At 41.5% G+C, this 18,646-nt stretch overlaps 1 protein-coding gene across 1 annotated transcript in view; it reads right to left on the bottom strand.

Annotated features, from left to right (window-relative positions):
• The window catches only part of me1 (malic enzyme 1, NADP(+)-dependent, cytosolic), a 440,214-nt gene that overhangs the window by 147,133 nt on the left and 274,435 nt on the right, over positions 1-18,646 (bottom strand). The window lies entirely within an intron of this gene.

The raw sequence follows: 18,646 nt of genomic DNA, 5'->3' as shown, positions 1-18,646 counted from the left end.
CAGGACTCACGAGCAGTCATGCGGGATCCTACCATCAATATAGGCTGGGGCTTCAAATAGCTCTAGGAGGCGAGAAAAATACAAACTGCATAAATTATGAGCGTTCCCAGGGCAACGAACTCGGACATCAAAATTCTTGATGATCACAGACAAGTTACACACTCAAAGGCCTTGATTCACAAATTCTACTTCGAGTCATAGAGATGTACAGCATAGAAACAGACCCTTCGGTCCAACCCGTCCATGCCAAACAAATATGCCAACCCAATATAGTCCCACCTGCCAGTATCCGGCCCATATCCCTCCAAATCCTTCCTATTCATGTACCCATCCAATTGTACTAGCCTCCACCACTTCCTCTGGCAGCTCCTTCCATACAGGTACCACCCTCTGCATGAAAAAGTTGCCCCTTAGGTCTCTTTTATATCTTTCCCCTCTCACCCTAAACCTATGCCCTCTAGTTCTGGACTCCCTGACCCCAGGGAAAAGACTTTGTCCCTCAATTTTGTAAACCTCTATAAAGGTCACCCCTCAGCCTCCGACGCTCCAGGGAAAACAGCCCCAGCCTGTTCAGTCTCTCCCATAGCTCAAATCTTTCAACCCTGGCAACATCCTTGTAAATCTTTTCTGAACCCTTTCAAGTTTCACAACATCTTTCCAATAGGAAGGAGACCAGAATTAATCCAGGAATACATAAAAATTAATGTACAATTGCACAGAAACTCTACTTTGGAGGTTTATGAAGTTGGACCAGGGTGTGTCGTTTGCACATTCTACTGGTTTTTCCTTCAGGGTTGCACTCCATGGAAACAAGCAAAGGCACAGAGCTCAAGCCTTTGGAATATAGCTGTCCTAATTAATGGAGAGTTGATTAATTTCTTCACAGGACAAAGAGGACACTGGTTACCTCCTTTACGGGCCTGTGTCCAACAATCTGTGATATGTTATGTGTTGGCATTGAAAATGTTGACTGCCATGGTCACTGAGGGTCAACTGGCATGGGATTCCCACACCTTGCCATACAGTCACATAAGAAGAGTGGGATTAGATTAATTTAGGATATCTGGTCGGCATGGATGAATTGGATTGAAGGATCTGTTTCCATGCTGTACAGCTCTCTGATTCTACGATTTCAGTTATTACATCCCAGGAGTGCTTCCAACATCTCTGATATGTTCTCAGTGACATCTGAAGGTAGGCGGCTCTCACCCAGTTTTGGGTCATTGACTGCTTTCCCTGGTTGTACCTTGTAGAGGTAGAGGCAGCAAGAGGTGTCCTGTGTGTATCACCTTCTCCTGCTCACATGCTCTATTGGATCCCTCTTTCACTCTTACATGCAAATGATCCCACTGACTTATCTCACCTTTGCTGTCGCTGAGCTCACATACAGATTCCTATGTTCCTGTTCCCATCTTAGAACCTAAGAGTTCAACAAATAAAAAACACAGCTGCAAAAAACTATCAGATGCTCACAACCTTTAAAGGAATGTGAATTTGACGAATTGAGATTATAATGGACTATTGACATGATTGTGAAGATTGGAGACAGTTACAAAATGTTTAATATGAGGACTCGCAGCATAAGAGACCCACCATTGCCATGCTGCTGACCGGATTTCTACACTTCTATTCATCAGACTAATTAACTGATACTCAGTCTTGGGTAGCAATAATGGCCTTCAGTGAAGTATTGGAAAGATCAATTCTATAATCTTTAGTCTTGATCACAAACTGTAACTTCAACCCTGGCATCATCCTTATCCTTTCCACTGATTCAGGTAGGATCAGACTGGTCAGAACCTCAGCCTGCTGATCCACTTTGACCTCTTCTCCTTATGCTCTTTAACACAATAATGCCTATTTCCAATTCACAATATCACCTAACTACATAGCTATAACAGCCCATCTGCTGCTAGATCTTGCTCCCATACTTTTGTTACCTCTGGATTTTATTACTCTAATTGTCTCATAACTGGCTTCCCATCCACCACCTTTCACCAATTTTAGCTTCCTCAAATCTTAGAGGTCTGCACTTCAACAGTTCCCACCTTAAGGTATGCCTCATTGATATACCTTGCGTTTACACACCCTTTAGAATGGTTGTCTTTCTACATTTTCATCTTGGTCCAGCGCTTAAAAGGGTAACCAAAGTTAATCCTAATCCCTATGCATCTCCTTCTCCCTTCGGTGCTTGTACCTTCAGATGCTCATCTGTCAAACTGAGGTTTACCAATCTCCAGATGGAACTGGTGGTCATGGTGGTGGTGGTAGTGGTAGCAGTTGTAATTGAGTGGGTGGGTGAGGGTGGACTGAGCAGGAATTGAGATTTAAATTAAATAATTAGGCCAGACAAAATAATGCATAATTGTTTTAGATATATATCTAACTCAAGCTCACCCTGCAGTCACATGCGCCCATATGTGAATGACCTGCTCATTTTACCAGCCCCTACCCTTAAAGAAAAGGATGAATAAAAAAATACAAGTAAAGGAGCTTACATTGGCATACACAAGGGTGTATTAAAGTGCTTCATAATCAGCCACATATATTTGAAACCATTTTATTTTATTTGTGTCAGCAAAACAACATTCAATTTGCACATACCAAAATGTCCCAAACAGCAAAGAAATGTCTGATTAGTCACGATATATGAGGAATGTTGAGGCATGTTAGCCAGTCCTCCAGAAGAAATCTACTCACTTAAACAGACTCACTTCCTTGTCCCACGATAAAATATGACATGTGCAAAAGTGTCATGCTCCCTTTGTACTGTATACGTGTCAGCCAACATTAAATGTGCTCGAGTCCCGGAGCTGAACTTCCACACACAACTTAAATGACTCAGAATCCAGAGTGCTGCCAACTAAGCTAAACTGACATTTACAATTAAGTGCTTTTAAGATGTTCTGGTGGTTGCAATTTTGGTCATCACTTCTGGTCTACGTGTCGTCTCTGTGTATCAAGTTGGATTAAGTTCGTTAGAAGAAATGCACACATGTACAGTGCCTTTCATATCCTATGGAGCTGTCAAAAGACTTTACAGCAAACAAATTGTGATTGAAGTGTAGTCATTTTTGTTTTAGAGGCATATGGAGCAGCCAACGCCTACACAGCAAGGTTTCTTCAGGTTGCTTTTGGATGGAGAAATCAGCAACCCTGGTGGCCCAGAGAATAAAAGGAACGGGTTTGGAGACAGAAGCATATAGCGAGAAGGGAAATTAATGGACCAAGATATCAAAAGGTCTTAAATTCAGAAACATAATATTTTAGTTCCATTTTTCTGACTGTTATAAATGAATACTGGAAAATAACTTTTCACATTGTCTTCCAGCAATAAGAATTCTCAAGCCAAAAACAACACATCGACCGCCAACTCTTATAAATTTGGAGTGGGGCAAGCTTTTAAGGTATATTTCATTCATATTCAACAAGAAAATTCAAATTCGGCCTAAATATTCAGGTTCTTCAGCAAATAAACACGCAATGTTAGGTACCCAGCACCATTCCTACATACCCTGAATATTGTATCACATAAGGTATGAACATCTTTATTTTGGCACAAGTCTATACAAAACCAGGTCATAAGGAGTGTCAAATCCTTTCGACTCATGTCAGTGAAAAGCAGTTTACAAAAAAAAAGCCTTCAACACATTCTTGGCCCAAATTTAAGGACAAAAGACTTAGCTGGCTACCAAAATCCTTGAGCCTCTGGCATGTGGGCTTAAATCCAAACCAGACTGACTGAAAATCTCATCTTGCTTGTCTGGGTTAAATCCCATTTGCACAGTCTCAACCCACTTTTTAACAATGTTGTTAACTGCCACAATTTGAGTATCTTGTGTCATGGAAATACCTGATGTAGAAAATTTGTAACCGTATCTAAGGTTTAGTATCAAAGGTATAATTAATTGAGGTAGAAGCCAATGATCCATTTTATTACAACATACTGGTGCTCAACGCCAATACAGGTCGTTCTGGTATAACGCACGTTTTGTCAACACGATTTGGTTATAACGCAATCAACAAATTGGGTATGCTGTTTGGATAATGCAAATGTTCTACTGAATAGGTATAGCGATTTTCTATTAGTGATGTTCTACAGCGCAATTTTCTACAGAGGTTTTCCATACTGTAATTTTCTATAGCATGAGGCTACAGAGGAACGCGACTTGTCATGTTATAGAAGAATGTACTATATTAGACTCATAACTGCACATTTAGTATGGAGCTTCAAGCATTGGCAGGAACTCGGGGCGAGGGTGGATGGAATAGTAGTTACATAGCATGAAACTGTCTGGTGCCTCGGTGATGGCTGCCTATGGAAAGCAAAGGCCCTTATAGTTACTGCTTGTAGATTAGATTCCCTGCAGTGTGGAAACAGGCCCTTTGGCCCAACCAGTCCACACTGATCCTCTGAAAAGCAACCCACAGAGACCCATTTCTCTCTGACTAATGCACCTAACACTATGGACAATTTAACATGGCCAATTCACCTAACGTGCACATCTTTGGACTGGGGGAGGAAACCGGAGCACCCGGCGGAAACCCACACAGACATGGGGAGAATATGCAAACTCCACACAGACAGTCACCCAAGGCTGGAATTGAACCTGGTACCCCGGTGCTGTGAGGCAGCAGTGCTAGTCACTGAGCCACCGTGCCACCCCCAAGACAAATACGTGCACTTGTATATATGGAGAGCAGCTGTAAAGTAAAAACAAAAATTTTGTAAAGTTGGAACAAGCTTTCAACCACTGCAAACAAATATTAGATTAGATTAGATTAGATTACATTACATTACAGTGTGGAAACAGGCCCTTCGGCCCAACGAGTCCACACCGACCCGCCGAAGCGAAACCCACCCATACCCCTACATTTACCCCTTACCTAACACTACGGGCAATTTAGCATGGCCAATTCACCTGACCCTGCACATCTTTGGACTGTGGGAGGAAACCGGAGCACCCGGAGGAAACCCACGCAGACACGGGGAGAATGTGCAAACTCCACACAGTCAGTCGCCTGAGGCGGGAATTGAACCCGGGTCTCAGGCGCTGTGAGGCAGCAGTGCTAACCACTGTGCCACCGTGCAGCCCACAAATATTGATGGGCTCTTCAATTTAATTTTCCACTTTCATCATTGAAAATCCTGATTCAAAAGGTTCCAGAACAAAAAGGTGGTGAAAAAGAAAAGGGGAGGAAAATTACACGTTTCTTACAAACATTGAAGATGACAACAACTGGGCAGCCAAAATTCACAAACTTTGATTATCTGACTCAGTTATCCAGATTAGGAAATCTATACACCGTTGTTGCCATCTAGAAGCCAGATGACTGCAAATATCGGAGTGGGCCGAGGAGAGGCTTCCCACTTCCTCAATGAAGGAATTGGAAAGGTTATGGAGAGGAGACATGTAGGCTTACAAAGCAAAAGGACACGACTGCATTGCAACACAGCCATTTAGTTAATGGTACCCAAAGTGGGACAGGAAAGGACATGGTCTATAAAATTTTAAGCAGCAGCAAATTGGGTCAAAGGGAGAAATATGATAAAAAGCAAAACTGATAGCTCTTTATATAAAAAGATGCAGTAATCAGATACATAAAAAATAAATTTATAGCAAAACTAAAAGTCAATGGGTATGATCTTAGAAATGTAATAAATACATACTTACTGAGAGATCAAAGCTGTGAACTGAATGTTCAGGGATTTATAACATTTTGAAAGGACAAGCAGATGGAAATGGTGATAAGGTAGTTTTGTTCATACAAGATGAAATGGTGATAAGGTAGTTTTGTTCATACAAGATGAAATAGGTATGATAGTAAGAAATGATGGATCCAATGAGTGAAAGTAAAAAATAACAAGAGGACAACAACAGTTGTGGGAGCAATTCATAGGTACTCTATTAGTAGCCTAACTACAGAACAGAGAATACATAAGATAATGACAGCATGTAAAGGAACTAGAGGATAACAGGAGTTTTACAAGATCATGAGGAGAGTGGATAGGTTGACGAGCAAAAGGTCTTTTCCCCAGGGTAGGGGTGTCCAAAACTAGATGACATAGGTTTAAGGTGACAGGGGAAATATTTAAAAGGGGCCTAAATGACAACTTTTCACACAGAGGATGGTATGTATGGAATGAGCTAACAGAGGTGGGAGAGGAGGCTGGTACAATTACAACAGCCATCCAAATGAATGGGAAGCGTTTACTGGGATATGGGCCAAATGCTGGCAAACGGGACTAGATTAGTGTAAAATATCTAGGTGGCATGGACAAGTTAGACCAAAGGGTCTATTTCCATGCTGTACAACTCTATGACAGTACATTAGTTGTGGGTGAAATTAACCTTCATGTCAATTAGGAAAATTCAACTTGGCAGAGGCAGCCACAAGGAAGAGTTTATATTTAAGACAGTTTCCTAAAACTGGATTTAAACAGGGAACAGGCTATACTGGACCTGTTAACGTGCAATGAGGCACATTTAATAAATTAAATCAGAGTAAAAGGATACCCTAAGAGTGACTATAAAATAATAGAAAAAAAAACAAGAATTGCTGGAAAAACTCAGCAGGACTGGGAATGAGAAATCAGAATCAACATTCCAGGTCCAGTGAGCCTTTCTCAGAAACCAAGTCAACTTTAACGTTAACTGATTTCTCTCCACAGATGCTACGAGACTTGGAGATTTTCCAGCATTTGTTTTTCTGCAGAATTCCAACATCTACAGTTCTTTCGGTTTTACAAAATAATAGAATCAAGTATTCACAGTTTCAGAGTGAGAAACCTCGGTCAGAACCAACTGTGCTAAAGTTAAAGACATGCTACTAAACAGGAATAGGGCAGAATTGGCTGGAGTGGATTGCAGAAGAAGGAGTTTAGCAGAAAAGTTGGTTGATGAGCAATGGCAATTCAAGAAAATAGTTCATATGATTCACAGCAAAGATATCCCCCAGAGAAGAGGGAATATCCTAGGAAGGGGACAAACCAATCATGGTTAAACCAAAGGCATTAAAGGATAACGTTAAGTTGAAAGAAAAGTAACATGTAATGTAGCCAATATTAGTGATAAACCAGAGGATTGGAAAAACATTAAGAACAGAAGATAGAGAGAAATTAATTTCAACTTACATGCCTTCATAGACAGGAAAATCAGGAAGTTAAAGACAAAAGGCTAGTGTTGTTACAGGATACTTTGGAAATTTAAAAGATACTATATCCATGTCACCTCACCTGCTGAATACATCCTGAAACTTTCTCGGATTTGAGTTTATTCACTGGTGTGCTATAACCATTCAATTCTCTATCCCTTTTTATTACAACCTACTCACTATACACAATATGCTGCATTGTTGTATGACTTTGATGTTTATGGTTTGAAAAGTTTCCATGACTGGAGTCTTGTCATCACACACCCACACCAAATGTATCAGTCTGAAGTCTGAAGTACTTGATTCACCAGAAGACTGACCCAGACTCTCAGTACTAGTGCCGGTATCCAATGTGTCAAAGCTCTTGCTCCCCAAACAACCTTACGCCATTCTTTCAACTCTTTGATCTGACACTCGGCAGATTTGATACACACTCTGGCAACAATCAAGAGATTGCCAGTTTTGAATTTTATTAATTTAGATTCTAGTTCTCAGCAGAACCCCATAACTTGTTCTATTTGTTTCATTGTTTTCTCAATGCTTCTATTTTGATTCAAAGTCCAGCACCCTCCCCATCCCCAAACCTTTAGCCTCCTAAAATATTGATTGAATACCTTTCAACCTGAAGAATTGATGTATGGAGAAAGCACTGTCCCTCCCATTAAGTTGATATCCTTATCTTTTCTTTGGGTTTGCATCTCTGAAATTTTTCAAGTAGGTGCTAACAGGCTTTCACTGACTGACAAGGATCCAACAAGGCAATCACTATGCATGTGTATAAATTGTGCTCTTCCAGCACCACTGATCCAGAATCTGGTTTCCAGCATCTGCAGTCATTGTTTTTACCTTATAAACTGCCCCTGACCAGTGTATTCAAAAAGAATGGGCACCAGATGAACACAGTCTGCCGATTTCTAAGCAACAAACCCAAACAAGCAGACAAAACACATCCAGAAACCCTAGCCACTCTCCCCTACATCAAAGACATATCAGAAATGACTGCCACACTACTCAGCTCCCTTGGCACCATGGTAGCCGACAAACCTACCAACACACTAAAACAGCAACTAATGAACTTAGAAGACCCTACAGAGGCAAGCAAAACTAATGTTATTTACAAAATACCGTGCAAGTACTGTAACAAACACTACATTGGACGAACAGGCAGAAAACTAGCCACCAGGGCACATGAACATCAACTAGCCACAAAATGACATACCCACTCTCACTAGTATCCGTACATATGGATGAAGAAGGATGCCACTTCAACAGGGACAACACATGCATCCTAGGATGAGCCAAAAGGAGACACACGAAAATTCCTAGAAGCACAGCATTCCAGCCAGAACTCTATCAACAAACACATTGACTTGGATCCCATTTACCACTTCCTGAGAAAAAAAAACAGGAAATGACATCACCATAGGATATTATGTCACCACAGGTAATGACATCAACCACCCTAGGAAACTCAAACATATAATTGAAAGCGGGCTACATCACCAGTGCTTCATTTGGAGGCTCAATGAAGAGGTTGCCTAGTATGGTGATGAAACGTCTGAAAACGAACCTTCCAGCTCAGCGAGCAAATCTGCATCCAGAACCTGAGCTACAAATCTTCTCAGAACTCTGCCCTTGACAAAGGTCAGGTAGGTTCATCCTGCTGCCTGGATTCAGAAAAGTAAATTCTCACAGCACTATATTAGGCATATAGTTCAAATCAAACTCTCTTTTTCAAAAAAAAAATCACTCATGGGACATGGGGGCATCGCTGGCTAGCCAGCATTTATTGCCAGTCCCGAGTTGCCCGTCAGAAAGTGGGGTTGTGCGGTCTTCTTGAACTGTTGCAGTCTACAACCATAGGTTGACCCATAAGGCCCTTAGAGCTTTGACTCAAAGTGAAGAAACAAAGGTATATTTTCAAGTCAGGATGGTGAGTGGCTTGAAAGGGAACTTACAGGGTGGTGTTCCAACTAGAAGGAAAAGCAGATAAATGGGAAGTGGTTGTCGATTCAGAAGGTGCTGTTTGAGGATCTTTGGTGAATTTCTACAGTGCAACTTGTAGATAATACACACTGCTCCCACTGAGAGTCAGTGGTAGTGGGAGTGGATATTTGTGCATATGGTGACAATCATGAGGCCTGCTTTGTCCTGGATGACGTCAATGTTTTTGAGTATTGCTGCAGCACACCTCTCCAGACAAGTGGGGAGTATTCCATCAGATCCCTGACTTGTGCCTTGTCAATGGTGGACAGGCTTTTGGGAGTCAGGTGGGGAGTTACTCGCCACAGTATTCCCAGCCTCTGACCTGCTCTTTTGTCAGTGTGTTTATGTAGTAAGTCCAGTTGAGTTGCTCATCAATGGTAACCCTAAAGGATGTTGATAGTTGGAAATTTGGTGATGGCAAATTAAATGTTAATGGTGGTAATTAGATTTTGGAGATGGTCATTGCCTGGAATTTGTGTGGCACAGTGAGTACACTTAAACATAGTCTACTTTAGTATCTGAGGAGTCATGAGTTGTGCTGAACATTGTGCAATCACCACTGTACATCCCCACATCTGATCTTGTGATGGGGCAGATCGTTGAAACAGCTGAAGATAACCATTTCCATGGGGTGCTCAGACACTACCCTGAGGAACTCCTGCAGAGATATCATGAAGCTGAGAAGACTGACCTCCAACAAGCACTACTTTCTTCCTGTGCGTGTCAGCTTGATCTTGACCATAGGAAAATTTGCCCCCCTGGTCCCCATTGATTCCAGTTTTGAGAGTTTCTTGATGCCACACTCAGTAGAATGTTGCCTTGATGTCAAGGGTTGGCACCCTTGACTCACCTCTGGAATTAAGCTCTTCTTCCATGTTTGAACCAAAGCTGCAAGGAGATCAGGGGCTGAGTGGCCCTGGCAGAACCCAAACTGGGTGTCACTGAGCATGTGCTGCTCGATAGCACTGTTGACAACACCTTCCATCACATTACTGATGGTTGAGATTGGAGTGATGGGGCAGTAATTGGACAAGTTGGATTTATCCTGCTTAAGTACATGACATACCTGGCAAGTTTCCACATTGTCAGGTAGATGCCAGTATTGTAACTGTACTGGAACAGCTTGGCCAGGAGAACAGCAAGTTCTAGAGCCACAAGCCTTCAGTACTATTGCCAGTATGTTGTCAGGGCCCGTTGCCTTTGCAGTATCCAATGCATTCAACCATTTAGTGATATCACATGGAGGGAATCAAATTGGCTGAAGACTGGTATCTGTAATGCTGGGAGAGCAAGATGGATCATCCACTTGGTATTTCTGGCTGAAGTTTGTTGCAAATGTTTCAGCCTTATCTTTTGTATTGATGTCCTGGGCTCTTCCATTGTTGAGATGGGGATACTTGTGCAGCCTCCTCCTCCAGTGAGTTGTTTAGTTGTCCATCACCTCTCTCAACTGGATGTGGCAGGGCTGCAGAGCTTAGATCTGATCGTTGGTTGAGAGATCACTTAGCTCAGTCCATCACTTGCTGTTTATGGTGTTTGACATTTAAGTAGTCCTGTTTGGTAGCTTCATCAGGTTGAAACCTCACTTTTAGGTATGCTAGGTGCTGCTCCTGGCCTTCCATCTACACTCTCCATTGAACTAGGGCTGATCACCTGGCTTGATGGTAATGGTTGACTAGGGGATATGCTGGGCCAGGAGATTACAGATTGCGCTAGAGTACAGTTCTGCTGCTGTTAGTGGCCCATAGCACCTCATGCATGTCCAGTCTTGAGTTGCTATATCTGTTCGTAGTCTGTCCCACTTAGCACAGTGATAGTGCCACATAACATGGGAGGGTTTTCTCAATGTGAAGGCAGGACTTTGTCTCCATAAAACCTATGTGGTGGTCACTCTTACCAATACTGTCATGCAGCCAGCAGGTTTGTTAGGATGAGGTCAGATATGTTTCTCCCACTTGTTAGTTCCCTCATCACCAGCCACAGACCCAGCCTAGCAAATATATTCTTTATGCTCCTCCCAGCTTGATCAGTAATGCTGCTGCTGAGCCATTCTTGGTGGAGGACATGGAAATCCCCTACCCAGAGTTCATTTTGCAGCCTCGCCACTCTCAGTGCTTCCTCCAAGTGTTCAACATGGAGTAGTACTGATTCATAATCCAAAAGGTGGATGGTATGTGGTAATCAGGAGATTTCCTAGTTCATGTTTAACCTGAAACCACAACTTCATGTAGTCCAGAGTCAGTGTTGAGGATTCTCAGGGCAACTCCCTGTGTATCACTGTGTTGCCACCTGTGCTGGGTCTGTCCTGTCATTGGAACAGAAAATATCCAGGGATGATGGTGGTGGTGACTGGGATATTGTCTGTAAGGTGCGATTCAGTGTGAGAGACTTGGTGAGACTGTTGCTTGACTAGTCTGAGAGACAGCTCTCCGAGGTTTTGGCATTAGCAAGGAGGACCTTAGAGGGTCAAAGATATTGGTATGCTCACCTTCATTGGACAGGGTATTGAATATAAGGGCTGGCAGATCATATTAAAATTGTACAAGATTTTGGTTTGGCCGCATTTAGAATACGGTGTATAGTTCTGGTCACATTACCAAAAGGATGTGGTTTCTTTGGAGAGGGTGCAGAGAAGGTTTACGAGGATGTTGCCTGATATGGAAGGTGCTAGCTATGAAGAGGAGTCTAATTTGTAGTGATTGATGTAACGGAGTGGCTTCCAAGATATTTCGAAGGGTAGTTAAGACACTACATTGCTGTGGGTCTAGAGCCACATGGAGGCCAGACCAGTTGAGAATGGCAGATTTCCTTTCCTGTAAGCCATTAGTTAGCCAAATATGTTTTTTTTCAATATTCAGCAATGGTTTCATGGTTCTTAATTCCATGTGTATTTTTAATTGAATTCAAATGCACCTACATCCTGTATTGGGAATCAACCATAGGATGCCAGAACATTCGCTGAGTTTTTGGATTAACAATCCAGCAATAATACCACTTGGCTATTGCCTCCCCAACTACTTGGCATTTATCATACACTTCATGCAGAAAGTGTCATTTTGGACGGAATGGCATGATAACTTCCACCAAGTTGTTTCGCTACCAACATCCAAGGTCCATCAAGCACAACATTATCAAATACAAAATTTGAGCAGACCATGGGCACCAGCCAAGCCCTGCTCTAAACGCAACTGCTTCTCAACACAGATCAGAGCCCTCCCTCCATCACCACAAAAATGGTGATATTGGGCTCAATTTACATCACATTTTAGTGCTCAGTATATCAGGTTCATTGGGTATCTCACAATAAGCCCTTTAATATAACTGTACCTACACATTTCAAGATTGCCATAGCTTAACTTGACCAAGAGGGGGATTAGGAACAGGAAATAAGTGCCATCCACTTGAGACCAGTGCCAGTTGGTTAAGCAGAGGATACAGGATAAGAATCTAAAGAGACAACATTTTTGAACTCTGATGTGCTTTGATCCTTCATATACCTTTAGAAATTTGAACCAAAGTGAGATTTGGGTTTGTTAAGTATCTTGGATTAAGCTGTGCTTTTAAATGTGACAACCAATTAATGGAAATGATGCAGTAACGGTTAACTGTCTATCCCATAAAGGACGGCATTCAATACATCAGGAATAGGAATCGGCCTCTTTTGACCCTTGAACCTATTCTGCCATTCAACAAAATCAAAAATGGGTGAGACAGTGGAAAAATGCAAAAAGGAACAAAACAAATGGGTGTGCTGTATTCCTACACCTAAAATTCCTTTAGCCTAACAGGAATGCAGCTGGTACTGCAGAGAACTGAATGGAAAACTACTCTTGCTCCAATTCACTGCCACCACTATGTTCATGGAGGTTTCAGTCTCAGCTGAGATCTTTCATTAGGAGAAATGCTGAAATACTTGAACCTTTAATGCCCATTAAGTTTGGCTTGTTCTTCTGGGCCATCTAAATATTTCTGCAGGGAATGGGGGACTCTCTCTCTCATGGAAATACCACCACAAATTACCACCCAACTCAGGAGATCAGCCACGATTATTGTTGGATTTGGGCAGACATCTTTTCTTGACCCTGTAGAGACAGGATGTGGAAAATAAATGCTGCTTGCTTTAAATATTACACTCCAGGAGGGAAGGAGAGAACACTGCCATACTGACAGAAGGCAACAGCCAAATTACCAAGGTAGAAGCCAACCGTTCAGACCTCTCCTTCACTGGGGAGATACGGCTGTGTGAGTTCTGAAGCCAGTTTAGCTGGAAGCTAAAATGCAGGTGGGCAGGCTTTATGAATAGAGTAAGCTGAAAGAAAGATAGTGTCAAAATTAAATCAGTTCACAACAGGGACAGAGCACATTCCTATGTGCCAAAGTAGAAATGAAATTGCATTGAGTAGTGAAATTTCCTTTTGACTGTTGCTAATTACTCATTTTCAGTCTGTGAAACAAAACAGGTCACTGATTCCCATCTAACCTTGTCTAGCCAACTGTTTCAGACTACCTCGAAAAACTGCACTTAGATCACAGGGGAGTCCTATTGTTATACTGCCATATGATTAAATATTGGACAATATACAAGCAATTCCAAAATTAGATACTCAGACCAGTTAAGGCAATGTTCAGGACCAGTATAGCCTGAAAGAACATCCGAGGCAGAACCTAAATTGGTAATAGCAGCCTCTGCCTTTCAAATAAGCAACATTTCTATTACAGTCAAGCATCGCATGCTGGCTTTTCAGAAATGCTAGTGCACAGAGAACACAGCAGCACACAAAATGTGTAGATCCAACCTATAAATGCAACATTGTGCACCTTGAATTTGCTGCAAAGTTAGTGGATAGTGGCATGTCCCACAAGAATGCTTCTGGAATGTCAAAGTAATTCCTGACACAGAGAAATAGGACCAATGGAATGAGGGTGGATAGATGTAGCCAATTCAAAAGGGCCCATCTACTATCAATAGCAATAGGGGAAAAAAAACCTCTCACTGCTAAACACCATGAGCAGCAATATACAGCAAGTCAGACAAAAGGAGCACCTGCACCCTAAGCAAAATAATCTGGATGCTGGAAATTGGAAAGAAGAAAAGGGAACAAAATACATCTAATGGATGAATTAAAAATAACCTGAATATTTGTAAGGCAGTCAAATTGGGGAAATGATAAGAACAAAGGGAAAAGTTCTGAGAGAGGAGAAAAGGAAGGAAAGATTAACCAAAAAATGTTTTATGGTGCAAAAGCCAAAAAGAATGGCAATGCAGTACCAGCATTACAGTGACAAAAGGAGAATTGGCAACAGCTAATTCAAGCTCATCGAGGACTCTGCACTCTCACTGGCTTTACACTTAGTGTATTCTTTTCCCCCCAACAATATTCCCTTTTTGATACAAATAGATCTCAATTACTGGACAAATATGCTATCATAAAAGGTAGTGAATGATTTGGCAAGAACCTTATTGGGACTATTTTGTAAATGTAAAGAACTAGCTTTTAGGATTTGAAGGATTTGTACCCATTGCAAGCAGTATTTCCCTTGGCTGACTGAATCACAGTTATGATCCCTGCTGATGCTATTACCGGACACGTCAGATCCGAGACAGGAACCTGACCAGAGAGATCATATTTTCATTCGTTTTGATTTTTAACCAAGTGCTCTCTTTCAAAAACAGAAATGTGCAATGCTGCAGATTTTACTTGAACAACAACATTTAAGTTTACCACAAAAGAAACAAAGATAAAATAGAATAATCCAAATTATCTACATATATTACAAATACGTGGAATTTTAAACACATAATTAAAGTATAATCCCATGAATCCCAAAACACTCCTTTATAAATTGGAAAAAACAAAATTATGTATAGTACCCAAAACACCACTTGCACTATACTCACACCACCATTCCCCATTCAAACAACACAGTAGGTTTAAGTCATTTGTAGCTTCAACTTTACACTCGAATTGCAGATAGCTTCTTCCTAAGCTTTCATACATCGGAGTTTCAATGTTTCTAGCTTTAAGGAATCTCTTCAGTGCTATCTGAACACCTCTGGTATAAAATTAACACTAATCTTCATTCTTTCACGATATATATCCTATACTTCTTAGAGACACCTTTCTGCAGAGTCATCCTTTCTAAGGACTCCACAAGACTGCCCAACTCAAAGCCAAAGTGAAATAGATTCCCTCTCTGTTTCTATTCAACATTGAAAAAAAAATAAATTCCACAACACTCCAGCAAACCTTCAGAACCCATTAATTATTTTATTTTAGATTGCTTTGCAACCCAGCAAACAGAGTTCCATCAGTACTACAAAAAGCTCCAAAACCAGGCTTCAACAACACAGTAGGAAATAAGAGTAGGGCATTCGGGCCTACTTCACCACTAACAGGATTATGGCTGATCAGACATTGCTAACGTCCACTTTCCTGCCCTTTCCCTATAATTCTTAATTTCCCACTGATGAAGAATCTATCTCAGCTTTAAATATAGAGAAGATCTTCCCCACAACTCTGTGGCAAGAGTTCCAAAGACTCTCAAATTTTTGAGAAAGCAAATCTTAGCAGGACTTATACACTTAATGATAGGGCCCTAGGGAGTGTTGCTGACCAAAGACCTTGGAGTGTAGGTTCATAGCTCCTTGAAAGTAGAGTCACAGGTTGATAGGATAGTGAAGGCAGCGTTTGGTATGCTTTCCTTTATTGGTTAGAGTATCGAGTACAGGAGTTGGGAGGTCATGTTGCGGCTGTACAGGACATTGTTAGGCCACTGTTGGAATATTGCATGCAATTCTGGTCTCCTTCCAATCGGGAAGAGGTTGTGAAACTTGAAAGGATTCAGAAAAGATTTACAAGGATGTTGCCAGGGTTGGAGGATTTGAGGGAGAGGCTGAACAGGCTGGGGCTGTTTTCCCTGGAGCGTCGGAGGCTGAGGGGTGACCTTATAGAAGTTTACAAAATTATGAGGGGCATGGATAGGATAAATAGACAAATTCTTTTGCCTGGGGTCAGGGAGTCCAGAACTAGAGGGCATAGGTTTAGGGTGAGTGGGGAAAGATATAAAAGAGACCTAAAGGACAACTTTTTCACACAGAGGGTGGTAAGTGTATGGAATGAGCTGCCAGAGGATGTGATGGAGGCTGGTACAATTGCAACATTTAAGAGACATTTGGATGGGTATATGAATAGGAAGGGTTTGGAGGGATTTGGGCCGGGTGCTGGCAGGTGGGACTAGATTGGGTTGGGATATCTGATCGGCATGGACAGGTTGGACCGAAGGGTCTGTTTCCATGCTGTACATTTCTATGACTCTAAATTCCTACATCAGTCTTAAATTGGCACGCCTTTGGTCTGAAACTATGCCCCTTAGTGACAGACACTCCCACGAGGGGAAATTTCATTACTTAACCTATCAAGCCTCTGAGGAATCCTATATGTTTTAATGAGATCACCTCTCATTCTTTTAAACTCCAATGAAGAGAGTCCCAACCGGTTTCATCTTTGCTCCCAAGACAATTCCTTCATATAGGGGATTATCCTCGTGAACCTTCTCTGAAATGCCTCCAATGAAATCATATTCATTAATTAAAACTGCCCACAGTACTCCAGATGTGGCCTCACCAAATCCTTGGGGATTTGCACTCAGACCTCCCTACTCTTATACTCCAAGCCCCTTGGAACAGTGGCTGACATTCTATTAGCCTTCCTGACTACCTGCTGCACCTGTGTTTCATGCACAAGTACCACCTCTCCCCCCACCCCCAAACAACCAACCCTGGCTCCCTTAGTTTTACAGCTTTCTGCTGTTTTTCTCCATTTAAATAACACATTTTGTTTTCCCTTCCAAATGAACAACTTTGCATTTTCCTAAATTAAACACCATTTGTTAACTTCATGCCCACTTACTTAACCTATCAAATCTCTCTGGAAACTATCACTCTCAAAGCTTGCCTTTTCACCTTTTGTTGTCTGAAAATGTGGCTACAGTACATTGGCTTCCTTCCTCCAAGTCATTAATCTATATTGCAAACAGGTATCGTCCCACCACTTATCACTCTGCCCCTGCCCCCCGCCCCCCACTGGTCACAGGTCACCAACCTGAAAAATAACCCCTTATTGCCACTTGCTATTTCCTGCCCATAAGCCAATTCTCTGTCCATGCCAATCTATTACTAACATCATCATGGCTCTTATGACTTAGCCTTTTGAGGGGCACCTTTTTGAATACCTTCTGGAAATCCAACCACAACATATTTACTGGTTCCCTTCTATCCAAATCTGCTGGGGACTTCCTCAAAAACCTAATAAATTAGTCAGAAACGATTTTCCCTTTTGTGAATCCATGCTGATGCTACTTGATTTGATTATGATTTTCCCAATGTTCTGCTATTACTTCCTTCATAATTGATTCTAATTCCCCCCTCCCAACAGTAGATGTTGGGTTTATCAGCCTATAGATACCTGCATTTTACCTCTTTCCCTTTTTGAACTGGGGTGTTATATGATCAGTTTTCCACTCCTCCAGTTCTACTCCAGAATCGAAGGATCTTTGGAAAATTATGACCAATGTATCCACTATCTCTGCAGCTACTTGTTTTAGGATCCTAGGTTACAAGTCATCAAGGCCAGCAAACTTCTCTGCCTTCAGCCCAATTAGTTTGTCTAATTCTCCAGCAATGGCGGTGGGACTGAATTTCTCTCCTATTCTTTAGTATTAATGGGATGTTCAAAGTATCTTCAACTGTAAAGACTGATGCAGTCATACAGAAAACTGTAACTACTAACTCAAAACCAGAAACCCAAACTCACAACAAATAACATTATAAGTGTCTCAATTTATACGGCAGAATGTTGGGATTAATTTTATTATATCATTTGACACTATTTTGAAAAAGATGGTTACATATTTTCAGTGATCATTCAAAGTCTCAACAGAATCATCACAAGATTTTTAGGTTCTGTTCAGGAACAGAAATCACATCCACATGTGGGGGGGGGGGAAGAGAGAACTTGCCACTATGATAATGCTTTAGTTAGAACACTAGCTTCTCACACATGCAAAATTCCTGAATGTTGAGTTTTAAGATAGTCAAAGGTATTCAAAATGTAAGCCCTCAGCTTATCCACTCACAACAGGTGGATGTAACGCGTTCTGGCATTTCAGAATTCGACTTTCACGGTTGTTAACCAAATATTACAGTCAATGACTGACAGCTTCACAAAGCACTCGCTGTCTCCTCACCCCAAACACTTTGTACAAATATTCTGATAAAGACACAAATGAAATTTCATGTTAATCAGTTGCTGGTGGTCAATGCACTTTAAAGAATATGCGTTTTACAGCTCCTAAAAAAGGGGAATATAAACCTGCTAGACTGACATGTTGATACATTTGCAACAGTGATAGCCAAATATTTGGCTAAACGATAATAACAAACGATTATTCATTGATACTGTGCAATGCGGAGCTAGAAAAGCAAGATATCAGTTCAGATTAGCTG

This window comes from Chiloscyllium plagiosum, unplaced genomic scaffold (assembly GCF_037043375.1).
Source record: "Chiloscyllium plagiosum isolate Xiang-an unplaced genomic scaffold, Cpla_swu_hap1 HiC_scaffold_3, whole genome shotgun sequence".
NCBI classification, from domain to species: Eukaryota; Metazoa; Chordata; class Chondrichthyes; order Orectolobiformes; family Hemiscylliidae; genus Chiloscyllium; species Chiloscyllium plagiosum.
This window is presented reverse-complemented; position numbering and strand designations above follow the sequence as displayed.